Source organism: Mya arenaria, chromosome 3 (assembly GCF_026914265.1).
Source record: "Mya arenaria isolate MELC-2E11 chromosome 3, ASM2691426v1".
Classification (NCBI taxonomy): Eukaryota; Metazoa; Mollusca; class Bivalvia; order Myida; family Myidae; genus Mya; species Mya arenaria.
Genome location: NC_069124.1, coordinates 19,800,274 through 19,823,297, shown reverse-complemented (window position 1 = coordinate 19,823,297; position 23,024 = coordinate 19,800,274). Strand labels below are relative to the sequence as shown.

General features: G+C 33.5%; 1 long non-coding RNA gene across 1 annotated transcript; it reads left to right on the top strand.

The window, feature by feature from the left end:
• The first annotated feature begins 17,311 nt into the window (after positions 1-17,311).
• Positions 17,312-19,426, top strand: LOC128227206 (uncharacterized). Its single transcript, XR_008259777.1, has 3 exons — positions 17,312-17,347; positions 18,396-18,473; positions 19,368-19,426. It is a non-coding gene; the product is annotated as an uncharacterized LOC128227206 (long non-coding RNA).
• Positions 19,427-23,024: the final 3,598 nt, after the last annotated feature.

The following is a 23,024-nucleotide window of genomic DNA, read 5'->3' as shown; positions in this document are numbered from 1 at the left end:
CCTTATCGTGCTATATTTAAGAAATATTACACACCACTGAGGGTCATATGACATTATAAGTACCGGCCAGTCAGCCCCCGAAAGTGTATACGCCTCGGTCCATTCACCTTCGGGGCCGACTGGCCGGTTCTTACAATGCCATATGGCTTGAAGTGGTGTTTTATATTTTATATATTATACCGAACAGCTGTCCATAATATATATTTTGGCGAGCTCCGGACCGGCAAAAAACATTATATGGACCGCTGACGTCATAACAACTGGATTCTTATTAAAATACATTAATTTATGGACCGATCAACTTTATATACTCCAAGAAGGGACACATTTATGTAAGGCATACTATATAATAATATGTTGCTTGCATATGCAAAAACAGACACTGAACTGTTATCCAGGACTAACTTCGTATCTTATAATGTATTTGTCTGTATAAATGTATCTACATTGTTCATTTTATTATTTTAAGTGGCTTCACCATTGGCCAAATGGTATTAGTCTAGATAATTCAAAATTAAATACAATATTTGAGAATATACGAACATTTGTTTAAGGGTTCTAGCCATCAGTGTATTAGTTTTAACAATCCTCCTAATGATTTGCCACACTTTATTTCGTCATAAAAACGACCATTTTATGAAACATCAGCGAGTATCTATAACAGAACTCTTTCTGATCCTAAGCAATGGGTGTCATAAATTATGTTTAATGAATTACATGTAAAATGTATTAATACTAAGTTCTGTCTAAGTAGCATGTGAATATAAAACAAAAACTTCATAATTTAAGATTTTGGAATTTGATTATAAATTGAACCGACATGTTTTTACGTTGAAATATCATACAATTGTCATTTTTATTCAATTTATATTAATATCGCGTTGGATTTAACAGATACCTTTAATTTAGTAATGGCCATACCACTCCATTGAGACATGACGTCTGAAACACTTTCAAATCCAACTATTGTCCAACGTTATTTTATGTTGGGGTCGTTATTGTCAGTTGATCTTTTAAAAAAAAATGTAAACATAGGTTTAAAATTTTGAAACTTTGTTCACTTGCATAATCTATGAGCTATGATTGGAAGAAGCTCAGGACCCACTCTAGATTCATCCTAAATGGCTGGCAAAATTCAAGATGGCCGCCATTACAAAAATGATTTTGATATATAGTTTTGGAGCTGAACGTAACCGGAATAAATGCATTGTATATTAAATAATTATTACGATGAAATATTAGAACATAAGATGCTCATCGAAAAAAGAGTTTGTTTTGTCCTGTTTAATATCCTTGAAAATGATTAGTATACCGGTTTTAATGACAAAGAACCACATTCATTAGATTATGCTTATTACGACGAAATTACAAGGAGAAACAGCAACATCGGATTACGCTAATGGCTATGTCGCCATAGAGATTTTTTTAATATAAGAATAGTTTTTATCTCAGGCTTGGCAATACCGATCAGGAGTGTGCCATTTGGGTATTTAAACCTCTGGATAGAAAGGGCAAAGGGTAACACCTTCCAATAGATTTGTCTGCCATGAATCAATTATAAATATTTCTAAACGAAAACAAAAATCAACCTACTTAGAACTCAATTGAGTTATTGATGTTAAGTTGCGGCCACAATACAGGTGTACCCTCCGCCTGAGGGCTTGGTAGATGTAGTAGAGTATCAGTATATACTCGCATTTACAGAAAATAAAGCAATGGTTAAAGTGGTTAACTTAAAACCAGAACAAAAACACACAAAACTACACAAAGCAATAAAACACACAAACTACAAAAAGCAAAAAACAACAACACAAAACTACATAAAGCGAAAAAAAAAACACAAACTACATAAAGCAAAAAACACACACACAAAACTAAATAAAGCAAAAATAAACACACACAAAACTACTCAAAGCAAAAACACACACAAAACTACAAAAAGCAAACACACACACAAAACTTCAAAAGGCAAAAGCACACACAAAACTACTCAAAGCAAAAACACACACAAAACTACAAAAAGCAAAACAACACACACACAAAACTACACCAAGCAAAAAAACACACACAAAACTACACCAAGGAAAATAAAACATACACACAAAACTACACCAAGCAAAAAAAAAACACACACAAAATTACACGAAGCAAAAATACACACACACAAAACTACATGAAGCACAAAAAAACACACACAAAACTGCATGAAGCAAAACACACACACACACACACACACACCACTACACGAAGCAAAAACACACACACACACACCGCTACACAGAGCAAACAAACCCACATACAAAACTACACCAAGCAAAAAACCATACACACACAAATCTACACAAAGCAAAAAAAAACACACACAAAACTACACGAAGCAAAATAACACACACACAAAACTACATGAAGCAAAAAAAAAACACAAAACTACACCAAGCAAAAAATCACACACAAAACTACATGAAGCAAAACACACACAAAAAAAACTACGTGAAGCAAAAAAAACACACAAAGCAAAAAACAACAACAGACACACCACTACACGAAGCAAAAAAACACACACACTAAACTATACCAAGAAAAAAGAAAAACGCACACAAAACTAGACCAAGCAAAACAAAACACACACAAAACTACACCAAGCAAAAACACACACACAAAGCTATACCAAGCAAAAAATCCACACACTCAAAACTACATAAGCAAAAATACCACACACACAATACTACACCAAGCAAAAAAGCACACACAATACTGCACCAAGCAAAAAAGCACACACAATACTGCACCAAGCAAAAAAGCACACACAATACTGCACCAAGCAAAAAAGCACACACAATACTACACCAAGCAAAGAAACACACACAAAACTACACCAAGCAAAAAAGCACACACAATACTGCACCAAGCAAAAAAGCACACACAATACTACACCAAGCAAAGAAACACACACAAAACTACACCAAGCAAAGAATCACACACAAAACTACTCCAAGCCAAAAAACACACAAAAAAACTACACCAAGCAAAAAAAACACACACAAAAAACAACACGAAGCAAAATACACACACACAAAATTTAAATAAAACCTCAATATTGTATTTCTAAAAAATCCCAATTCGGTTGCTTTGCAAAGCGCAATAGTTGCAGGATTAAACCATGACAGTCAAAAGAGAAGAGAAACAATGTTGTTAAGGTCTGAACTAACCATTCATTTAAGGATCAGAGCGTACACCAACAATACCACAAGTATGTTGACAGTTAAATCTTATCAAGATGTGGATACGTGTTCAACATGCTGATTAAGCTGCTGCAGCATAGACAGGTCTTCACTGCGCAAATTCGCTGTGTCAGTTCGATCGGTGTAGGTTTGGAGGCTATTTAGGTGTGTGTATATCTAATATCTACACGCGATATTTGTGATTGATATACATGTTGTATTATGGTGTAGGTTTGGAGACTATTTAGGTGTGTGTATATCTAATATCTACACGCGATATTTGTGATTGATATACATGTTGTATTATGGTGTAGGTTTGGAGACTATTTAGGTGTGTGTATATCTAATATCTACACGCGATATTTGTGATTGATATACATGTTGTATTATGGTGTAGGTTTGGAGACTATTTAGGTGTGTGTATATCTAATATCTACACGCGATATTTGTGATTGATATACATGTTGTATTATGGTGTAGGTTTGGAGACTATTTAGGTGTGTGTATATCTAATATCTACACGCGATATTTGTGATTGATATACATGTTGTATTATGGTGTAGGTTTGGAGACTATTTAGGTGTGTGTATATCTAATATCTACACGCGATATTTGTGATTGATATACATGTTGTATTATGGTGTAGGTTTGGAGACTATTTAGGTGTGTGTATATCTAATATCTACACGCGATATTTGTGATTGATATACATGTTGTATTATGGTGTAGGTTTGGAGACTATTTAGGTGTGTGTATATCTAATATCTACACGCGATATTTGTGATTGATATACATGTTGTATTATGGTGTAGGTTTGGAGACTATTTAGGTGTGTGTATATCTAATATCTACACGCGATATTTGTGATTGATATACATGTTGTATTATAGTGTAGGTTTGGAGACTATTTAGGTGTGTGTATATCTAATATCTACACGCGATATTTGTGATTGATATACATGTTGTATTATGGTGTAGGTTTGGAGACTATTTAGGTGTGTGTATATCTAATATCTACACGCGATATTTGTGATTGATATACATGTTGTATTATGGTGTAGGTTTGGAGACTATTTAGGTGTGTGTATATCTAATATCTACACGCGATATTTGTGATTGATATACATGTTGTATTATGGTGTAGGTTTGGAGACTATTTAGGTGTGTGTATATCTAATATCTACACGCGATATTTGTGATTGATATACATGTTGTATTATGGTGTAGGTTTGGAGACTATTTAGGTGTGTGTATATCTAATATCTACACGCGATATTTGTGATTGATATACATGTTGTATTATGGTGTAGGTTTGGAGACTATTTAGGTGTGTGTATATCTAATATCTACACGCGATATTTGTGATTGATATACATGTTGTATTATGGTGTAGGTTTGGAGACTATTTAGGTGTGTGTATATCTAATATCTACACGCGATATTTGTGATTGATATACATGTTGTATTATGGTGTAGGTTTGGAGACTATTTAGGTGTGTGTATATCTAATATCTACAAGCGATATTTGTGATTGATATACATGTTGTATTATGGTGTAGGTTTGGAGACTATTTAGGTGTGTGTATATCTAATATCTACAAGCGATATTTGTGATTGATATACATGTGGTATTATGGTGTAGGTTTGGAGACTATTTAGGTGTGTGTATATCTAATATCTACACGCGATATTTGTGATTGATATACATGTTGTATTATGGTGTAGGTTTGGAGACTATTTAGGTGTGTGTATATCTAATATCTACACGCGATATTTGTGATATACATGTTGTATTATGGTGTAGGTTTTATCTAAAGACTTTCAAAATATTGCTAAATTTATGACAAAAGGGCATGTTTTAATTATAATTTTCAACGTGCGTTTTCTGTAAGTGACAAGACGACCATTCGTTTCTCGGCTGTTTTTTATCAAAAAGTTTATTTAGTTATCTTGAATAAACTACTACCTTTGTTCTAATCAACGAACATTGTGAATTCTTTCGAGGAAATGTGTTTCTGCTCAAAAACTCAAAGACGCAAGTCCAAGACAATTGAGGACCGAGAGTAGCAATAACAACGTGACGTCGTATTTTACACTTCCCTATTCTGCACAATGCTAATGCCACTCCTCACTCCAATGGATATTACTCCTGAAAACATTTATACTTACTGCCAAAAATGGTACCAAAATTATCTATCAACTGTAGTACGGGTTTTATCTAATTATGTGAAACAAAATAAAGCAAGCAAAAAGTTTCACAAGCTTTTTTTGTAATATGTTGTTTTTCTGCCGGTCTTGGGACGTTTTGACTGACATTTTATACTTCCGATTTCGGATATTTGAAGGATTGTTTTGATTGTCAATGACTTTACAAGGATACATTGACGTCTCGGCGAGAGGATCCATTCGAGATGATGGTCCGGTTATATGGAGATTATGATTAATGCAAATTGTTTCATTATATTTTCTTATATCGCCCTCCTCCCCTTAGAACCTATAATACATAGAACCGAAAGGACCAATGCGAGATGGTGGCTAGCTTATATGTAGATTATGAGTAATAAATATTGCTTCTGTATTTTCCTATACCACCATCTCCCCTGGAGATCCTCAAATGCATTGAAGACCCAGTGAGCCATTTCGATGTGGTGGTTTGGTTATAAGGATATTATGAATAACGTACGTTGTTCGTAGTGTTAAACTGTTCATTTTCCTATACAGCGCCACTGCAGAACCTTTGTGGTGACCCTAAATACATTAAAGACCTAGAAAACGAGCGTACCATAGTGGCCAGTATGTGGGTATACTTGGCATGTTCGGTTGGTCTTGCACGGTAAGCACCCTTAGTACAGCGGATTGTCGGTGATGTTTAACCCGTCTTAAAGCTGCACTCTCACAGATTTACCATTTTTACAACTTTTTTTTATTTTTTGTCTCGGAATGAGCAAATTTTTGCGTAGATATCTGCAAACCAATGATATAAGTTTGCTGACAAAAAATCAGATCGTAGATTTTCATATTTCCTTTCGAAAATTATTATTTTATGGCTTAAACCGTTACTAACGTTGTAAGAAAAATGCATAAAACATCATCTTTTTAACTTAAATAAAAATTAAGCGATCTAATTTTTGTCAGCAGTCTTATATAACTTGTTTTCATAAATTCTGGTAAAAATTGGCTCATTCCAAGACAAAATATAAAAAAGTTGTCAAAACGTCCAATCTGTGAGGGTGCAGCTTTTTAAAAGTGAACGTGGACTATTTAGGGGAGATGAATTGTTATTTTCGCAAAAAAGTTCTCAACTTAAAGTATAATAACTTATTTAACTATAAGTATTTACTGTATTCAACAATCAGTGTTTAAAAGTTGAATAACATGTAGCTATTCATGTTATCTTTTCAAACAAAATAAGTGGTTCTCAGATAGGTCGCTTAAACTTAATGATAACTGTATATGATATGTCTGGCGACCCCATATAATTTTGGTATCGTTAAAAAGATGACTGATTATTGCTATGTAATTTATACTAAACTTTAAGACTACATAAAATTATAACAGTTTGTATATTTGCACGACATTTTGAATGAAATGGGATGTAAAATTTACCATTTTGAGATATAAACGCCAAAAGAACTTGCTTGTTATATTATAGATGATAAAAATCGGTTCTGAAAAACAATTGGTCTCATTAGCGGGTTGGTCGTGAAAACGGGGTGGCCGCATATAGGGTTTTTACTGTATATAACATTTTATTATTTATTTTATACTTTATACAAACAAACTCCATTGAAATTACACCAAACAATATGGAGTCACCAGACATCAACTAATCAAAACATTTGTGTATTAAATACCTATAGGTATAAATCAAACTTGTCAAAATATAACCATATTGAATACTTAAGATTTTTTACGGTTCCATAAATATTTATTTAAGTTATTTATATACATTATTTGGCACATTAATTTTTTTTAATGATATCTAACGGGTGAACTAAACATATTCTCCGAAACAGTAAAGTAAAGGTCCTTGATGACAAATTCCAGAAAAAAAATTATGAAGATTATGTTTATTAATATATATACCTGACATAAAATCAAGAGTATTGTACTCTATATAATGTGGAAAAAACAACAACATAAGAAGACGCCCATCAGGATTTGACACTGATAATACATGATTCGAATAGTCATAGCTATTAAAGCAATACACATGTAATTAAAACTTTGATATACAAATACACATGTACTTCGGTAAAATAATAATACCTTTGACAGTTGACGTATTTCCATTGAAGAATGAAATATATATATATATATATATATTTATATATATATATATATATATATATATATATATATATATATATATATATATATATATATATATATTAAGGTGACCATATATATATTAATCTAGGCATTATGGGGACCGCTGGATTAAGGCGACAAAAATTGGTCTCCTTAATATTTTCAGTCCAGATTTGATGTATCAAATGTCAATAAAAAGGTCCATTGACAGTAAGTTGATAAGCTTGAATGTTTCTTTACGGGATCATTTCATTGTTTTAAATATTATTCTCTTTTAATATTAAAAAAAAATATTCTTAAACTTTTGTGTTAGTATATTTGTGTATCCATAAAATAGCTATTAAGGCGACCAGGGAAAAAATCATAATTTTGGTCAAAAATAGCATTTTTATTTGTTTTACTTTATTTAAAGCTTATTGTATATTATCCCGAAGTTTCATTCCATAAAAAACAGAAATGAGGAAATTCGATATTTCGTGTACCATCAGCATCCAAATTTTCAAGTATACAGAAATTTAACTTTCCGGAATATAACGGAAATTTTCGGGTATCTCCGTGGTACCATCTCCGTGCAATTATGCAGTATGGCGTTCATCTCTTACGGAAAGAGAATGGTAACTTGGTAAGTGTTTAAAATACATATTCAACGTTTTTTCGTTTATTTTTATGACTTTTGTACAGTTGTATAAATCGTCCACCCTTTGGATGAAAAGCAAATGATTTATCCGGATTTTGTTCATCCGAAACTAAATCACTAGTATCAACATCCGGTGTAATTTTTGCTTGTATTTTGGAGAAACTCGATTGATTTCTAGCAAACTTGGTTTACCACTACATCGTCGCTTATTATTATTTGGTATGTTCCAATCTAAAAAGTGATTTGCTCCCTTAACATCTTAGATTTTAATAAATAAAAGACGAAAGGATACAAATTTATGCCTTACATTTTGTTTGTCAATGTCATGTCATTAGTCATTCTCATCACCTTTGAATAGCAGAACAGAACGAACACTATCACCAATTCGTATTGTGGCTTTTTGCATGTGTCTTAAATTCTCATATTTGATAATAAATGCAACAATAAAATATTTCCCTTATTCTGCCACAGTTATGCACCAGTCAATTGTAACAATGGCGCCCAGGTCTTGTTTATACCGGGGATAGCAGGGGAAATGGGCCATGCTTTTACCTTCCAGGTGGACCGGCAGTGCTGAGTGAATGCGGTGTTAGTGTTTTTGCGCTGATAACAGGGAATGGGCCTAACCTAGGATGTCCCCAGGGGCATTTGACGGGGATCTGGTCATTTCGTAACCTTACCATTTCGTAATTGCTGATCTTGGTTATTTCGTAACCATTCTGTTAGTCAATTCGTAACCGTCAAGTAATCAATTGCTCATATAATAACCACCATTTAACAAGGTGATAAATAGTACACTTAGCACCTCGTTAAGTGTATTGTTCGAACCTGGATGTATATGGCACAGCAACCAAGACACCAATTGGGAGACATTACTCAAATTCTCACTAGTAACAAGCCAATAATTTATGTTACTCAATAGTTATTAGATATATATATATCATGCTAAATTAGAAATGATTTGTTATACTACCGAAATATGTTAATTATTTTCTTACATTTTGCTTACTTATAAACAATAATTAAAGACTGATCGCGATGTATTTTTGAGTAAAATTACGTTTACATAAATGATCATTCTTGACCTATTTCATTGACTATATTTGTTTGAATTGTTTAAAACGAACAAAATTTTGTTCTGTTTTTTTCTCAATTGATTCATATTCTGCATACTTTATATCAGAAACCGACAAAAAACAACCTTAAATTATTAGTTAGGCCAAATAAAAAAATAGGTCTGTTTCAGGTTACCCGACCAACCCTATTTTTTCCCGCCGACCTTAACCTATTTTTCCCTGAAAAGAATGTGATTTTGTTACGAAATGTATGTTCGTAAAGTTGACAATATTAGAGTTGGATTTTTTGAATGTATTTACAGTACTTCACCTTAGAGTTCGGACACCTTAAAATAATTAATTTTTCGCTCTACGAATTCATAGAAAATAACCATTTTTACATTTTATTTACATGTATGGCAAACCTGCCTTTTTTCTTCATGTCTGCATTTTACCACTTATTAATTTATCCGTAGTTATCAATGGTTATTACGCCTATAAGTCACTGTAGCTCCTTCATCAAGATAGTTAAAATCCCATTCAACACCATTTTATACATGCATTGAAATGAATAAACACCTTTTATCGGCTTCAGATCAAACAGTCCCATTGTGTGACGTCACATAACTCAGTTATACCCACGAGGATCTCATGGAGAGCATGGATATTGTTATGCAGGATTAATGTCTCTGGTGTTTTTTTTATTGTAACTTGAGTATTGCATTTATAACTTTAATTCATCACATTTAATAGTTACCTGTATCATTGAATGTGTTGACTTTATTGTTTTCATGCCAAGAAATCCTATCCAATTTTCGATTAAGAAGGAAACCCCTGTATGCCAGCATATACCTGGATTTTAGCAGCATATGCATTATGTTCCATTCAGTGGTTTTGTGCTAAGGGTTAAAGGACTGACTTGGTTCTCCATGAAATTTTTATCAGTTATCTGCTGTTACAGCTAATTCATTTCATTTAATGGCCATTACGACCAGCATGAAATTCAGGGGAGCAATAATTTTGGTCATTTTTCGGAAAAATCTTTCTATAGTGCATGGTTCTTAGATTTAACGCTTCATCTCATTTTGTTGATTACGACACTTGTCAAAAATAAAAATAAAAATTCAATAATAGTTTATTATTAAGTATTGACATGATTTTCTTAACTATAAAAAGTATAATTATTAATTAACTAAGCTAAGCATTACATCTTTGATATTGTTTATGAACAATCTCCTTGATAACAATATTTAACTATCTAAACCACACTCTTGTTATTATGTTTAATTATGTTTAAAGATTGAAAACATCAAGTACAAATGTACTAACTATATTTCTTAGTTCCCCGACAGCTAAATATTTTCCTCACGCCGGCCAAATCCTAATAGCCTCTTATAGAACAATACCGTAATCAAGTCGTTTAATTTAACAACTTGAGTACGGTATTGTTCTATAAGAGGCTCTTAGGATTTGGCCGGCGTGAGGAAGTTTTTTGAAACAAATAGAATCACAAACCCCAGTCAAACTTATCAACTTCCGGCTCAAAATGTTATGACTCATGTATCTTTAATAAAATGATACTGGGGAGTTGTTTATCTGTGGATGTCGAAAATCTGCTTAAAGGGGCTATACTCCGTATGATAAAATAGCGGAAAAAAAGAGAAAATTTTCGAAAACTGACATAAACTTGGCATCGATGTGTACAATGCATTGAAACTTACTAACTGAAGAACCCGGTCTCCGACACAGTTTTTTTTTTACATTTTGGTACTTTTTTTTACAATTATGATAAAGCGTAACACAGTCCATTAGATAATTGTCCTGAGATTCGTTACAGAAGAAAACTTTTTTGGTGCGAATCTGGTGTACAGTCCCTTTAAGGGTTCATTGTACTTTGCGCTCATTATAAATAGATAAATGAAGGGTCTTCGCATTGATACAAAAAGCTTAGTTCCTTCATTCACAGCAACATATAATTGATTAACGCAAGATTAGCAGCATCAGTAGAAGTTATATGATAGTTAGTAGAAGGAATAGTAGTAGCTGTTGTTGTAGAAGTGGCAACAACAACAACAACAATTCAGCAGGAGCGGCAGTAGTTTAGGGGTATCATCATCATCATTATCATCATCATCATCATCATCATCATCATCATCATCATCATCATCATCATCGGTGGTGGTGGTGGTGGTGGTTGTGGTGGTGCTGACGGTGGTGTTGTGGCGGTGGTGTTGACATTGGCAATAGCAGAAGCAGTAGTGGCAGTATCAACAACAATAGCTGCAGCATTACCACCTGTATTACTAAGACTTAAGAGCACACATATTAAATGACCAACATAGTCGGTTCTGTTCGGTGGGGTTAAATACCTATTTACAGTAACGTTCTGAGTCATGTTATTATTTGGGGTGGGGGTGGGTCAATATTTTACAGAAAAGGAGTCACTCAAGGACAGCGACCATTGTTGTGAGTTTATGTCGATCAAAACATGTTCTTTCACAGGTCACGGTATGAAGACAATGCCAGATGAACACAAAACTAAGCAATTTTTTAGATTGAAACATTGCAAAAACAAATCCCAATCAGTTATACGAAAATGCATTTTAACCGCCTCATGTGTTCATGATAATATGAACAAAATTGAAGTAAATTTAACATTCGGAGATTCATTTTTGCCAATGTGATATATTTTTTCAAGTTTCGTTTGTATTTCCCATTTTCCATGGTGTATACGTATACTTACGAACTCAATATTTTTTACAGGGAAATAAAAACAACAAAGCTTTAAAAATGAACAATAAGAGTGTGTGTTTTTGTTAAAAAATGTGAACCCAATAAATCTGACATTTTAAAATCAATATCCATACGCTTAGTAAAGCATACCCTTAAATATAATTCGACCTACGAGACGGCCAGATTCATATATAATGTAATATAGGTTACATTTTCATTCCAAATAAAACGGTTGGTTAAGCATACCATTTTCATTAACATCTGTCATACACATGTATGTCTAAAACGATAATGTTTCTCATTAAAAACATCATATTTTTGTTTAAGAATAAGTAAATAATAAGTTTTACTAAATTAAGTACTCTGTAATTTTAATTAATTGTAGTTAACACTTGATACTTCTTCACGTCTTTCTGGGCAAAATTAAATACATTCTTCCAAATCTTGACCCAAACTACAGCAACTCCCTAGATATGAAAACATGATTAAACACATGGTCAGATTCTCGGTCAATTAGGGGTTAATGTGTAGCTGAAATTGGCTCTTGTGTAGAAATGAAAAGTGGAAAAATTGGCTGGTATTTCTTGGCATGATTGATGTTTCAATGAGTATTACTGTACGATTATTGCTTCATAAAGTCTATATTAAAAGTGTGATACAAGTTTCAAAGTTAATTGGCGGATCGTTTTACAAACATGTCATGTCTGTGTTTTAATCTCTGCATTGCCCTTGTTGTTTCTTTAATCCTCCATTGAATATATCACACATCCTTTTCACCAGGCAATAAATCGTTTAGGATGGGTAGTAACCAAATAACTTATCACAGTGATGTATACGGTTAGGTAATCTAGCCAGGCATTGTAACGATAAAGATCAATAATTTTTGTCTGTGAGACTTAGTAACTGTAAAAGTTCAGTCGATGTCCTTTGGGTGTCCGAAAATTAGGTACCTAAAATAAATTATTTTTGAAAATAATAATGGATGTCCGAATTTATAGAATGTCCGAACTCTTAAGGTGAATTACGTTTGTGCTTGTGTGGCAGGTATGTTTCAATTCTTGAACTATATTTTCTTGTCAGATACAAATGTGTCAGATACTGACTTTCGGATTGATATGTCAGACTTAAGTGTGCAATTTTGGCAATAAAACCTGCATGTTACTTGTTCTTCAAACCTGAACCCCCAGGTCCTCTTGACAGCATTGAGGTTTCCTTGGCTAATGGCTTATATGGTAAATTTGCTGTCCCACTCTTCATGTAATTATGTTTCAGGGAGGTTAGTATTCTACAGAGGGTGATTGAAAGCAAACGGGTGCATAAAGAAAAGTAAAACCGTTCCTGGAAAGTCTCAAATAATAGCAGAGTGGTGTACCATAACTTAGTTGAAATCCAACCATCATTGTCAAAAGTATTTAACCAGACAAATAAAGAATGTTTCCTTTGAAGCATGTAACATGTTTAAAAACTACTGATAAACCTGAAAATTGATGACTTTTATTTTTGTTACTTTCTGAGTCAACAGTTACTGAAATCAATATATCAAAAAAATAAAAAAATAAAAAAATAAAAAAATAAAAAAAAATATTCCGACCTACCTACCCTATTTTTTTTAGCAGTGTTACCTGAAACACTCCTATTTTTTATTTGGCCTTATGGTATTAATTTCCAATAACAAGATACAAAATTAAACATATCGGCACATTTTTAATACAATAAGCATATAAAAAGCGCATAATCTCTTTCGGCAAACTCACTACATTTTACAATACTTCTATGTAATTTAATAAAAAAGAAATTCTAAAGTAATATGGTCTATATATTTAAAAAATATTGGCTTAAGGTCACAATTCCTCTCAATGGTAGAACATCTATGAATTAAAAAATTATTACATTTAATATTCAGCCTGCTTATAATATTTCCTTCGCAACATAAAAAAATAGCTAGTGTGAATGTTTCTATTTGTCATAGTTTCAGAGTTTATTGGCAAATCGCACTACACTATTAGGAATAAAGAAGGAATACAACTACTAGATTTAACTTTGTTTATGTTGTTATTTTTATGTTTTATACTTACAGTAAACTTATTTTGTAAATTCAAATGGTATTAAATTAATTCCTCATAATTATAGGAGTCAACGGTTAAGATATGACCATTCGATTTCTTAACGGTTACGAATTGACTAACACAATGGTTACGAAATGACCAACACTGAGCGGTTACGAAATGATCATAATTCATTTGACAGGGCTTTTACCAGCTGTTTGTCTGTGCAGAGCGGGAATTTTACCTGGGATTGGCTGGACCGAAAGTCAAAGTCCCCGCTATTAGCAGGACCTTGGGGGCCCATGCTGCAATTGACTGTTGCATTATTTGGATTTTTTCTTAACTTTACGACACGCCCCCCTACAGTATTTTATAGTCAAGTTTAGTAATATTTTTTTACAGAAATTGGATAACTTAACAAGTAAAGTAAACTGTACTGAGCTTTTAAACAAACCTACATACTTATAAATCAAAATTGATATTTTAGGGTCTACACTGAATAAACCCAAAATGTTAGTTTTGATTTGCTAAATTCGAACAGTATTTAGTCAATCCACGCAAAATTTACAGGATCATCAGATAACAAATTTTCTAAAAATTCTCTGTTTGCCAAATAGGGAAGACAGGTTTAAGTGGGATTAAAAGGTTGCTATCTGTGACCAAAAAAGTACTGTTCAAAATTGTGAGTATTCATTTATCTTTCGTTCAGTAAAGAGCATGCAATGGCATAGTGGTTGGATTAGATAATCTGACAGCGGTGCTGGACGTCAGGAGTTCAAATATTGTTGTGAGTTCAATGTACCAAAAGAATACCTTTGGAATACACTACCGGGTATTTTCTATAAAAATGGCAGAGCAAATTGCCCATATTGTAGTAATGTCTTAGATCCAGCTTGGATAACTTGGACACAGTAAGCGTTCACACCCAGGGAAATTCACAGATAAAACAGCGCCTATAAACTTGAACATTACATTTTTCATTGAGACAATTAAAGAAAAAACATTATTGCTGATCTTCTGAAAACAAATCCTCTAACATTCAAATATTTAATTTGTTGGATGAACTAAGGTTTATATTGATAAGAGATTGCTTCAGTTGGATTTAAACTAATCACCAACAAAAATATATGCATTTAAATCACACAATGTAAACAACTGCGCCACATATCTTATCTGTATGTTTTGGGTATTTAAAATTTAGCAGTTAAATATAGATTAGCATACTGGTAGGTCTGGTTGATCTGTTGCTTTAGTTGCTAAGTAAACATAATGTCAGTGATTTCATCACTATTTCTATTAAAATATCAGTTTTCTTCTTCAGGGCTTCTCACATTTGCACCATTTTTTTACCATTTGAATCATAAAAAGATAACAAACACAAGAACTTAACACTTTGTGAATATTTAAGGAATGTAAGGGGTCAGATTTCAGATTGCTCATTATTGCTGGAACACTAAATACTTTATTTGATTGTGTACACTGCACTTTCTTGTTAAGCATTCATCCAAATCATTTGGGTAAATTTTGGCAGAAAAACTGCTTTTGGATTTATACTGGTCATCAAAACCGGCACTGACAAAACATAAGACGTGTTTAATTAATGTGCGGGAAAGAGGTTTAAAGGTGTCGGCCCACAACGAAAGGCTTGCGGGTTGCAGTACCCCTTTAAGTAGTTCTTGAAACAAATGATTCTCTGAGGTAGCATTTGATTATGTGTACATTGTATTCTTGTATGTATTTTCAAGTTAACACATGATTTATATAAGGTTTGTATAATTTTAGTTTTATTTAAGTTTTAAAATTTTGATTTTTTTTTAAGATTTGCCTGCCCCTGTCTGAACACTTAAATTCTTGGTCTTTGGACTATTGTCTGCAACTTCAAAACACACTTTTTGGAACAGGACACATTTTCCTGATATTTTACCCAGTTTTACTGCAATATAAGTTGTATTTATCAATAATTTAAGTAAAAAATGACATTTATATTTCCATAATTACCTGGTAGTTATTTGTTAATTTGTTTTAATTCATGGATAGGTTTATTGCGAGTGTCATGGAAAGCTGGAACTTTTCAGTACACAACATGCAAACTGAGAATGAACTGTGTGTGCCGGCTTTGTGAACAAAAACGCAAGGCGGCTATGGTAAGTTGCGTCAAGATATCTTTGGACACCCCCCCCCCCCCCTGGACACGCAATACAATTTAGTAATTTACAATTTAGATATGTTACCCCAGCCACCAGGCTGAATGTTTAACCGTCACCAGACACTCTGCCATGAATGTGAGAGAGTTTAAAGCTATTTCTTATTTTCCTGTGTAACTATATTGATGTTTGATTAAATTTACGTCGTCGTGTTACTGAGTAACAATTTGAAATTGGGCCAAAATCATCAAGCTAGAGCTTTGCACAATCTTTTTCAAACTTCTGGGAGATTTCTGCCCTTGAAAGTATTTGCTCGCAGCCCGCCTCAAAGTTACACTTCGTTCAGTATTTAAAGCTTTCGGATACACTTTTTTGTTAATTTGAGATCTTAATGACGCTACATTGTACTTCTAAGTAAATAGATGCTCAAAGTAACAAGATGCTCTGGGTGTTCACTGGGTGACAAAGGCTACCCAGTATTGGTTGTTTCTTTTTTCTGAAAAGATGTTTCTAGTGAATTGCCAAGTTGCAGTGGTTTTGACGCCACAGAACCAGCACAGCTCCATGACAGATATATATGTTTTCGTCATTGATGTCAGTACTGCTGTATTGGTGGCCTCACAATTTCTGTGTGGAAATGTTATCTGATACACTCATAACGGCGTATTTCTAGCATAGCTTTCATAAGTGCATGGCCATTCTCTGTCATTTTCAGATACACTGTGTTGTGTGTGGATAAGAAATGCAGAGTGGTACCACCAATCACCTAAGCCACCATTCCCCTAACAGACAAAAGGCTCATGGGGACAGTTTCTGCAGTTTACAGCAAATTGTAGCCCTACAAACTTCAGGTAAGTGATAAATCTGGGCTTCAAGATATCTCTGTACTCACTTTAAGTTTATACTTCATTTGAACAAAACTTACAATTTCAGCATCAAAATCCATGTTTAGATCCCAGACCGAACCTTGTCTCCTTTATTAAACTTCATTTCAGATAATCTATAAGCCACATTCATGTTCACTACTTGTGGCGGATAAGAACTTTCGCAAATTGATTATAAATGCGTTTTCCCAGATATACACCCTCCTCTTGCAGATACTGCCAAGCTTGGGTGCACTGGGCCGGTTATCCAGCCGTGTGGAATCAACATCTCCAGCTGAACCTGGGCCGGGAATTATATAAGAATCCTTAGCAGCATGGTGAGCTTTTGTGTATTTATTTCCAGGCTCGTATACCCGTCCAGACTTCTGCGTTTAAGCTTTCCTTTCGTCATTTTTTTAAATAAGGTATCTCAAGTCTTTCAATGAAACCACAACTTTGGAGGCTAGATTTAAATTAATGAACCATTATGTGTAGAAAGCCTTTTGGGTGATTTAAAATCAAATTAGTAAACAGGATTCTCATGGTTCATGGTTTATAATTGGCCTTGTGGACCTTTCATTCTTTACTTTGGTAAGAGCCGCTTAGGTATGTAAGAAGGGGGTGGGGGGGGGGGTACAGATGTGATAGTAAACAGTGTTTAATAAGGTATATTTGTTTTTATTTTATCACCATTTTGAAGGTAATGATTGTGTTATCAGGGATAAGTAACAAGTTTAACATAAACACTGTAACATGTTCTTTATTTCAAATAAAGCTATAAATTATCTCTGGAGAATTTAGTCTGATCTCCATTTCTCAGAAAATGTAGCTGTCTAAGTGCCTATTCCATCAATGAGTATCACTGTCTTTAAATTGCTGTTGTGGTACAGTTTAAATGGCAAAAGTTTTATGGCCCTGCTTGTTTGCAACTCCTCATTCATTTTTGTACAGCGAGAAAAGTAAGCGAATTCTAGAGATTTACTAGAATTATGGATTGTTTTTACTAGAATTATGAATTGTTTTTCTTGCGTTACACATTACATAAGGAGGAATTAGTGTGTACACAACTCCTCATTTTATTCCTGTTTATTATTTATATATGTAACATAGATGTGTACAAGACCTACGGTACTGTAGAAACATGACATAAAAGAGCTCACTTTGATTAATTTCCTCAAAAAAAGATATCTTTACTGTTAAAGTAAGAACTTTTACTGCATAGTAAGTAATGTCTTCTGCTCATCTTTATGACATCATTACATGGAATGATGTCAACTTCCCAAGACACATTTCCACATGGCGCAGCTCATTTATATATATTGCTGATGGATTGTTTAGAACGGGACAGTTTTAATTGGACATAATGTTTTAATCGCCATTTTACAGAGTGCCAGCCAGTCATTGCTGTTCTTTGCATTGCTGAGGAGGACAGTCCTGCCAACATAATAGTTTGTTCAATAACAGGTAAAAAACTGGTCTCGCTTTACATTTTCAACCACTGTTTCGATCGTGACAATTATCAAAGAACCGGCTAGTCTCAATCATGAAGCCGCTCTAATTAGAGTCAATGAACGATATAGATCTGGATACAAGCGTCTAGATGATCGAGACTAAATTGGCAACATGAGAACATTTATTTTCCTGATTCTTGAAAATTACATGAACAAATGACAATTCTACTACCATTTAAAGCTTGATTAATTTTCGGACAAATGTGTTTGTTTTAATTTGCCTTCCGCTTAAAGTAAACGTATATATACTGGGCAAGAAGTGCTGAATTTCATCGTGAATCACAGTGATTATCCAAAGTTTGAATTTGGTTCGGACATGTTTGACGGGAATTCAAAGACATTTTTTGTCAGCCGTCTTATATCACAGGTTTCCATGCATTTTGCATACATTGGTTCATTCCAAGATAAAAATTATAACCTTTTTCAAAACGTTCAATCTGTGAGAGTGCAGCTTTAATAGACCTGTAAAGACTTGTCGATGTGAAACTTAACTCTCAATCAAACTATGGTAAAAGATCAAATGCGGGGCTCCGTGTGCGGCATAGACTGCTAATTTTTATTTAATATGATGAAGAGCTAGTTAAGTTATCTTTTTTAAAAGTCTTCATTTGAAGAAAAAAAATGTTTCAATACCCTGTATGAATTTTCTTCACCGGATATTGATTCATAAAAATCATTGCTCCAGGGTGCGGAGCTACTTTTTGTTATATGTCTATATGGAAAAATCTTCTCCTCAGAAGTCAACTTTGTTCCCCAATGTGCAAGGCACAATCGGTGAAAATAATTTCAGTAAAAGTCACTGATTATTATTATTGTGATTATTATTAATAAACTTTTACTATTTCAGGAGACAAACAGAAACACAGAGGTGCTATACATTCCGATGGAAAATACAACAAAAGCATCTCCCAGCATTTTGGCGTGGCTCAGATCAAGAGGAGAATTTTAAGAAAGGTAATAACTGAGCAACTAAGAACATGCACGTTGCACTGGTCAGAGTGTAAGACCCATCTCGCTTCATAAGAATTGATAATCATCAATGTATTAAATCAAGAAATTGAAACGTAAGTGTCTTGTCTTTTGCAGTGTTTTTGAAATAGAATATAATTTAAAAAAAAAACTAAATTATTTTTTAATATGATTGTGAATGTGTGATGTTTTCTTCCGATCATTCTCTCTCAAAAACCAGATACAAAAAACATATTTGTAGATTTTTATACGCCCGAAGGGTCGTATTATGTTATGGCCTCCATCGTCTGTCCGTCTGTCTGTCTGTCCGTCCGTCAATTCCGTGTCCGGGCCATAACTTGGTAACTAATAAAGCAATTTTCAAATAACTTTATACAAATCATCACTACATTAAAAGGATGTGTCGCGCGCAATTTCCAGGTCCATACCTCAAAGACTAGAATCACCATGGGGGGGGGCGTTAGCAATTCTGTGTCCGGGCCACATCTTTGTTACTCGTCCGTTAGCAATTCCGTGTCCGGGCCATAACTTGGTAACTAATAAAGCGATTTTCAAATAACTTTATACAAAACATCACTACATTAAAAGGACCTCGAGCCGAATCTTCTTCGGGCGTATAATGCTCCGTTTCGCGGTGCTCTTGTTTTGTTTTACTTGTAAATATAGTTTTAAGTTTGTATTTTAGGCAAAGCCTTTTATTCTGCTCAATACAAACTTAAATATTGTAAGAGTTATGGCCCTTTGTAATTTTTAAACAAATACATTTTATTTCATGTTTTTGTAAGCCCATTATTTAGGGACTTTTAATATTTTCACCAGCAGCATTATAAAGTCAGACCAAAAGTGTCCAGTTAGTGTCCAAACAATAACTAAGTTAGAATCCTTTCTCAAATCAGGTGAGCGATATAGGGCCATCTCTGTGTTTGTCTGACAAAAAAACAATAATCAATCTTTGAGTTAAATTGACAAAATATTGTTGTAGAATGTTTTGTGAAGACATACTATTGGATTACTTTTGTGTCAATAGGATTAAGGTTTCTGCACATAAAAATTATTTAGAATAGCATTTGGGTCAGTCGGTTCACGTTCAATATTACTGATAGTATAAGTGGAAGCAGTGACTTAAAATTAATTACCAAACAGTTTCTGCTCAATTGCTTTGAGTTAACATACGAGTTATGAAACTTGGAATACTAGTTCTTGGTGGCATAAATGAAAGACCTTGTTTTGTCACATTGACTTGTAATCAAGCACTAACTTCCTCTAAAAAAATTCAGGTGATGGTTGGGCACACACAAGAAGACATAGATCACATGTGTCCAGGCATATGAGTAGACAGGAGTTTCACACTCTGCTAAACTTACTTCATCAGAGGAGCAGAAAGCTTCTCAAGATCCCGCACTGCACACTTAGATATAGTCTTTGACTACAACAAGGGGATGAAAGTACAGAGAGGTCCAATTGAAGTCAATTCTGTGCTGCATCATTTCTTCATTCTGGAAGTCGATGGACATGATTTATCATGGCATCAGGTGTGCAGTTTGTCGACTATCAGCAGTCTTGTTCACCAGTTGTGCTACTTGAGCTGGTAGCTTTATTGCTTGAAGCCACAGCATAAGAGGGGGAAGGTGCAGGCTCATCAAAAAGTCTCAAAAGTTGAAACTAGGAAAAGAAGTTTTTCAAGAGTGTGAATATTTGCTTTGAAAACCATCGTTACGATGATTTGGTTTCCTTTGAAACTTGATACATACTATGTGTATGTTGAATGAATTGAGATGCTTAAATAAAGAACCGCTATTCAAATATCAGGAAACTGCGTTTTTCATACTAAAGGGTAAATGATGTCGCCATTTCCTGTATGTATTTAAATGAGATATGTTTCCACAATTAATATTTTTAGGGAATTTTTCTCATCCTAATGAATGAGATTAAATTGTACAGCGTTATATGAGCTTAATATGTGTTTTCTGTTTCTTTAAAATTGGTGAAAAATTGTCAGAAGATAATTAGACCAGTATCCATTACTGCAATCATACAATCAAATATACAGGGACAAACCCACTGGGCATTTAATATAATTAAACCCTGTTTAGGGGCACGAGGCAAACAGAGTTACTTTCAAACGTTAAAGCTGCACTCTCACATTTTGGACGTTTTGACAACTTTTCTCATTTTATGTCTTGGATTGGAACCATCCAATTTTTGCGTAAAATTAAATGGCAGATTTTTCTATTTAAGTTAAAACATTGATGTTTTATGCACTTTTCTTAAACCGTTAGTAACATTAATTTTTGAACGGAAATATGAAATCTGTGATCTGATCTTTTGTCAGCAATCTTTTATCATTGGTTTGCAGATAATTACGCAAAAAATTGCTCATTCAAAACAAAAAAAGTTGTGAAAACGGTATATCTGTGGGAGTGCAGCTCTAAATGTTTAATTTCTTGATTTTACTACTGTATTAGAAATTACAGGGGTTGGGGCATATTTTTAGTGTTTTTATTGCTTTTTATTTTCATACAGTCATACTTTATTCCTCAGGGCATAACTTACAAATAGACAAAACTGGAAAATGGTCGTTTCAAAAGGCCAAAGATGATGCAAGTTGAACAATCATATTGTTCATGGCTTGTATTTTTGGTGTATTTTGTTGCATATGCTGTAGAAAAGTTGAAAGTTAAAAATAAATTCATAGTTGAAATGATGGCTTTGAATGGTATTGTCAGATGAGAAACGGCACTTTTAAGAAATAGGTATAATGGTACTTTATTTATTTTGATCAATTTTAGATATTGTATGAAAATTATTATCTTATTTAGTACATGAGACCTTTTAAACAGTTATTGACAATATAACAATGTGTATATGAAGCTTTAGATCAACACTTAAAGCTGCACTCTTACAGATTGTCAGTTAAGACACAAAATTGTCTCAAAATCTGCTGATTTGGTTATCATTCCTTTAATTCAGTCATATTAGATAATTCACAATAGAACCCATCAGAAATGTAAAAGTGCCGAAAATTTCATTTACATTAAATTGTTCGTAATGCTTTTAGCCATAAAACATCATTTTTTTAACATAAATATGATAAACTGCTATCTGATCTTTTTTCAGCAGTCTTATATCACTTAAAATTGGGTCTAGACATTTATGCAAAAAATTGTCCATTTATAGACAAACAATAAAAGAGTACCGGTAGTCAAAACGATCAATCGGTGAGATTGCAGCTTTAAATACACCTTTTAAGACCGCTGTAAAATTCCAATGGTTTGCCTAAATCTTTAAAGCTAGCATACTGTTTAATTAACAACCATACTTATTGTTTAAAAGTGTCATGATATCTTTGTACAATGTTTTTATATAATTCATTAAAGAAGTCAAAACAAATTTGTTTATCTTGTAAATTGTTTTCTATTATTTAAATGACCCAGACAAAAATGGGAACGTCAGTGCTAGTTCTTTTACTATTAACATCCCATGAAGTTTCTATTGGTGTAGCAGCAAGGAGGTGTTATATTAAGGATGCATCATT